The sequence below is a fragment of the Hipposideros armiger genome, unplaced genomic scaffold (assembly GCF_001890085.2).
Source record: "Hipposideros armiger isolate ML-2016 unplaced genomic scaffold, ASM189008v1 scaffold_2145, whole genome shotgun sequence".
In the NCBI taxonomy this organism is placed as follows: domain Eukaryota; kingdom Metazoa; phylum Chordata; class Mammalia; order Chiroptera; family Hipposideridae; genus Hipposideros; species Hipposideros armiger.
The window spans coordinates 15,473-21,616 of record NW_017733493.1 but is presented as its reverse complement, the minus strand read 5'-3'; the positions used below and the strand labels follow the sequence as shown (position 1 = coordinate 21,616).

At 51.1% G+C, this 6,144-nt stretch overlaps 2 pseudogenes; both read left to right on the top strand.

Moving 5' to 3' along the window:
* LOC109378557 (mast cell protease 1A-like) overlaps positions 1 to 2,227 on the top strand; it is an 11,369-nt pseudogene extending 9,142 nt beyond the window's left edge.
* Positions 2,228 to 3,948: 1,721 nt separating this feature from the next.
* LOC109378556 (granzyme H-like) lies at positions 3,949 to 5,331 on the top strand (annotated as a pseudogene).
* The last annotated feature ends 813 nt before the right edge of the window (positions 5,332 to 6,144 follow it).

Here is a 6,144-nt window from a genome sequence, read left to right as displayed (position 1 = left end):
CAGGAAAGAAGCTGACACAGTTGTTCCCCAAGTTGCTGGCATCCTGGTCCCCTTAACACTTGTAATTGGCTACTTCAGACTCAAGTTCTCTCTGGTCATTTTTTCAGTCACAATGTTCTGAAGATTACACACCTGCAGCAGCTCAGTGAGTCTGGTAAACAATAATGGAGAGAGGACCCAGGAAATTTCAGGGAAAGCAAGTACCAGGATGCACAGGGCCTTCGCTGCTTGTTCCCAAAACAAATCCTGTCTACCCACACATGTGCCTGCAGCTGTAACCAAGGAATAAGGACTGCTCTTCTCTCTGTCACAGGAACAATCTGAGTCTTTGGGTCACTTGGCAGGCCAGGAATGCTGCCTCAAGGATCTGCAGGACTCATTCTTGGTCACTGCTGACTGCTACAGACCCCACCATCGGCCACCCCACTCCTGCCCGCCCTGCTCCAGTTTGTCCCAGTCCTCCTTGCTCCAGCCCTTGGCTCCATGAGCACAGCAAGCAGGGTAGAATTTTTCTTTCAGGGGAAATCATTGGGGGCCATGAGGCCAAGCCTCACTCTCATCGTTACATGGCGTATCTTTGGAATAAGTATACAAAAAGCAGATACTGTGGGGGTTTCCTTGTGCGTGAGGACTTTGTGCTGACAGCAGCTCACTGCTGGAGGTGAGGAGTAGCGTCTGGGACCCACCGCTTCTATAGACACCTGGCAGGGAACCCTCATCTTAGGGGCTATAGACTTCACCCACTTAGTAAGAAAGAACAGCTCTTCCAAAGACAGGTAAGTTTTCGGGAGAGAGGGTCAGGTCAATGCAAGTGGCCTGTTGAAAAGAGAGGGGACTGACCAGTGGTGGCACGGGAAGGAGCCTGAGGATGTGCCCTGGAGCCAGGCGTGCAAATGTGAGACCTTCACGGTTTCGCTTACAGACAGGCAAGCTCAGCACAGTGACATCTGCTCCAGGAACTGCCATTGAGCCAGAGCTGCCCAGAGGCAGAGGGAACACACATGCTCAGCCCCACGGACATTATCATTCCTCTCCACTGCCGTCCTGCCCTGTCCCCACCTGTCCTCTTTCTTTCACAGCACCTGGGCTGTATCTCCTGTGACTACACCACCCTCTCTGGTCTCTGCAGCTCACATACTGTCACCCTGGGAGACCACAACATCAAACACAAGGAGAAGACACAGCAGAACATCCGGGTGAAGAGCCATATGCCACCCACACTATAATGATACTACGTTGGCAAAAGACATCATGTTACTGCAGGTAGAGCTCCACTGGTTCTTGCACACCTTAACCCCAGGGTTTGGTGCCCACATGACCTCTGTGCTGTCCTCAGTCCCAATATGGCCCTTGACTTGTCCCAGGACCGTGAAGATGGCAACCACGTGACTGTCCCTGCAGACTGTGGGCCACGGGTAGATTAGAATTCCTGTCCTCTGCCTTCCACTGAAAAACAAGGCCAAACTGACAGCCACCATGAGCCTCATCAGTCTGCCCTCAATGAGAGATCAGGTGAAGCCAGGGATGGAGTGCAGTGTGGCTGGCTGGGGGTACCTGGGTGTAAACACCAGAGGTGATAGGAAATTGCACGAGGTAGAGGTTGAAATCCAGAGCAACAAAGAATGCAACTCTCGCTACCCACATTACAACAACACCATCCAGACATGTGTGGGAGACCCAAAGAAGATTCAGACTCCTTATCTGGTAAGATCCCATCCTTGCCCATGCCCGACTCTGGGCACAGTCGAGCTTTGAGGAGGCCCAGGGCTGTGGGAACCAGCCATACGCCTATGTCCTCAGACTTTCCACCAATCCAGTCCCTGGTGCTGTCTCGCTGGGGGGAATGGGAGACTGTCCCATAGCCACATAGGGACAGAGGCTTTATGGAGAAGGGAGAAGGGAACCATCAGAGTCAGGCTGGAACCCTGAAACCTAGGGAGGCAACAAGGCCTGCCCTGGCACTGGCCTCTCATGCAGCCCCCTAACAGAGACCACCCGCCCCTGGGGCAAAAGGAGGGGAGCACCAGGAAAAAGCCCAACTCAGTCCCTCACCCCTCTGCACACAGGGGGGTTCTGGGGCCCCCTCATATGTAACAACATGGCCCAAGGCATTGCCTCCTACAGAAAATACAACGGGAAACCTCCAGGAGTCCAGGTCAGGATCTCGAAGTTTTTGCCCTGGATAGAAAGAACAATGAGGCGCGTCAAACTGCTGAGACCAGACTGAGGCACCCCGGAATTCATCCACCCATTTCTCTGGGGCACAGGCCAATACTGCATTGGGCAGAGAGGGTGGCGGGGACTTGGTCAGCTACTTAATAAACTTCCATTTCTTGACTGAATATTATTGATTCTACCTTTATTCACCAAAATATTTAGTAGTTAGCTTCTGTTGTGTCTGGCAACCATCTGTTCACATCTGACCTCTTATAAGTTTCCTTCCCCCTTCAGCGTAACTCATGTTTCATCTCTACAATACAAAATCATGCTGCATCGATACCAAACTCCTTCCGAAGACACCTCCCCAGTGCCAGCTCCCCCTGCCAGGCTGAATATAAGTTCCATCCGTTAAAATGAGACAACTCCCCAGGAGAAAGTAGCCCTCTTCTACACAACCCTCTTATCTCACCCATACTCCTCTCCTACTTCATTCCACACCTACACACCTACTCCATTAGCAGAACCCAGGGCCAATACGCAGCATTAAAGAATCCAGAAACTGAAAGAAGGATGAGCTAAGAAGCTCTAGGGAAGGAAGCCATTTCTCCACCACAACAGAAATGTATGGGAAGCTCTTGGAAAGGTGTATTTTCACCCCATGAAGCACTCCTTGTGATTTCCCAAATCACAGAGCTTGGAAGCCTGAGAAGTTCCAGGAGGGCCCTTCAGTACACCCAGGCCCAGTTCAAGTGCCTGTCACAGCCCTGTCTTGGGCACAAAGCTCAGCGCTACCTCTGGTATCCTGGCAACCCTACCTCCTGCAGCCCAAATAGACCTTGAGCTTGCTTGAGCGTACCGTTCCATTTTGGACTGAGACAACCTCTCCTCACCTCCCACTGTGTGTGTGTGTGTGTGTGTGTGTGTGTGTGTGTGTGTGTTTCTCCAAAGGAAACTCACTGTAATGAAAAGTATTAGTTTCAAGGGTATTTTTCTGTTGTTTCAAAAGTATCCTATAGCATAAAGCATATTGAGGAAATTTTTTCTTCTATTTTTTAACAATCTCCTGGAAAGTAGGTTGTTCATAGGAAAGCACTTGGCAGAAGATTCGAAGATACAAAAGAGAAGTAAATCTCTCACTCCAACCCAGGAAAGGATACCTCAGACAAACCGCCTGCAGTAGTGAGAGTTGTCCCTGGACCAGCTTCAGAACCAGTTAAAATTCTCAGTGTCCTCCACCCACCCTGAACCTGCCCAGGAGAGGAATGCAGGTTGTGACTCAGAAGTGGCTAGCTGTCGGCACACAAAGCTCACCGTTTGCTTTGGCTCTGCCCCAGGGCTGGCAGGCCGTTACATCCCCGTCTGCCCCTGGCTTTCTTAGGGCCTTGGCTGCTCCACTCCTTTGCCAGTGCCCTCTCCCTACTTTTGTGGCTTTGAATTCCACCAGCCTGGTCCCCACCAATCCTCAGCCAGAAGCTAATTGAAGGCCATGCATTGATGCAGCCAAAAAATGCTTCCTGAGAACCTAGGGTGTGTTAGGCCCTAATGGGAGGATTTTAACAATTCAACTGCATAGCTCATGGGTAGATCATTAGAGAATAGCACCCATCAGGATTTTACCAGAGGCTCAGAGCAGTCAGGGAGACTCACTGTGTCCTGTCCGCATTACCTGGGGCTCCAGCCTCTTCAAGATAGTCTCACCTCCTCCATACATGTGTCTGCGTGTGATTTGGAGAACAAGCACTGCCCCTTCTTTCTCAAGGGGGATTGAAGGCTTGAGGTTCAGAATACATGATTCTGCTGCAAGAAGACCTGGGAGACCTTCCCGGTTGTCTTCAAGGCACACCTCAATCATCGCCTCCCTAAGCCTTCGATCCCACCATATCCACTGTCAGTCACCACCTTCCAGTCTTTTCCTTAAGAGGAGATCAGCGGGGAACATGAGGCCAAGCCCACAACTGCCGCTACATGGCCTATATTCAGTTTCTGGATAAGGGAAACAAGAGGTGCCGCGGTGTCCTTGTGCAGGAGGACTTTGTTCTGACAACTCCCTACTGCAATGGAATGTGAGGAGTCACAGCAGCCTATCCCTCCGAGACCCCTACTTGGACCCCTGTCCTTTCCACAGTGGCTGCATCCAAGTTGAACTCCCCAGGCTCCTGGTATCTCAAAGCACAAGAGATCATGAGAGGAGCCCTCTGAGACCATGACTGGGCAACGAAAAGCTGAGAAATAGGACAGGTTAGCTGGGCTCAGAGGGTCAGAGGTGAGAACCAGTGGCACAGTTGAGAAGATAAGGACCACACTGGCCAAATGCAGCAAGGGTGGTAGATGCATTAGGATCAAAATGCAAACTCAAGGAATGTCATGAATCTGTGTGATGGCAAGGCAGAGTTCCCAGAAGCCTGACCCTCAGTGTCCTTGAGAGCAGAGAGGACAGAGACACTCAGCCCCTGGCCCAATTGTTGCTTGGATATCCCAAAACTGCAGCCCTGCCTCACCTCAGCTATCACCTACCCTTCACCGCTCCTGGGCTGTATTTTCTGAGACTCCACGCCCAACACATCCCCATTCTGCTCTCTGTGCAGCTCAGTCATTGTCACGGATGGGCGGGCCACAACATCAAGGAGCAGGAGAAGACTCAGCAGTTCTGCCAGGTGTCAAGAGCCGTTCCCCACCCAGACTATAATCCCAAGAACGTCTCCAGTGACATCATGTTACTGCAGGTAAGGAAACTTCCAGCTGCTCTTGCTCTTCTGGGTCCAGATTGTTCCTCCTCTCACTGGGACCTCTCCTTTCCTTTTTTCTCATACTGGTCACCTGATCAATCCAGGGCCTCAGTGGGGGAAGCAAGACAGTGCAGCCCCATCGTAGTGTCCAGGCCCTGGGGTCAGGCTGACTTGAGCTGCCTTGCCTCTTCCACTAGATAGAGAGAAATATCAAGCTGAGTATAGCTGTGAAGCCCCTCCACCTGTCCAAGGACAAGGATTGGGTGAGGCCAGGACAGAAGTGCAGAGTGGCTTGCTGGGGCAGGTCTCTCTGATGGGCACTTTACCAGACAAACTGCAGGAGGTGGAGCTGACCATGCAAGTTGACTGGGAGTGTGAAAACTACTGACAAAATTATTATGACCGTGCCATTCAACTGTGCATGGGGAACATGACGGAAAAGTAGCCTTCCTTTCAGGTGAAACAGCTTGCTTTGCTTGGCTCTGAAAAGAAGAGTGTTTGGGGAAGGACAGGGACCTGGAGACCCAAGCAGCGGGGAACTCCTCTGCCCTCTAGCCTGGGATCTTTCTCCCTGGGAAGACAATGCAGAGCAGCCAGAGCTGGGGAGGAATAGGGCCTCTGAGAACTTACTGAGGCCCATGGCCAACTCTTGATGTGCCTAAAGCAGTTGTGTTCTCTGTGCTTTGCTCTGAATGCCACTGTGCAGCTCCATCCCATAGGCTCTACTTACATGACTGCAGGCTTCTTCCTTTTTCAATCTGGGTGAGGGCTTTTGATTGCCCAAAGCAATAGAATCCGGTACAATGGATACCATATGACATCAAAGTCTAGGTAAGAAAAAGAATACATCTTGTGCCTGGGTCGATTTTTCAGAGATGCTCACTCTGCAGAAGCCCACCATCATGTTGCAAGAACAAACAATCCTGTGCAGAGGCCACAGAGAGGAACTGACGCCCAGTGGGCAGCAGCAACAAACACTGGGCATCTGTCAGTCATGCTTCAGCTGATCCTAAGCTCCAGGCTTCAAGCCTCCCCTGACATCCAGGGGGCAAAGGAAACTATCCATCCTAATCCTGAACAAGATGCAGATTCACTAGCAGAATAATTTTGTTGCTCTTCTTTGAAACCACAACTTGGTTCTTTACAAACTGACATAAGCCCTCTTGGGCGTTATTGCCACACCATTGTGTCCATCCCTTTAACCGTGGCTTCACCATCTTTATCTGATCACTGATGGTTTTGTCTCCACCAGATGCAA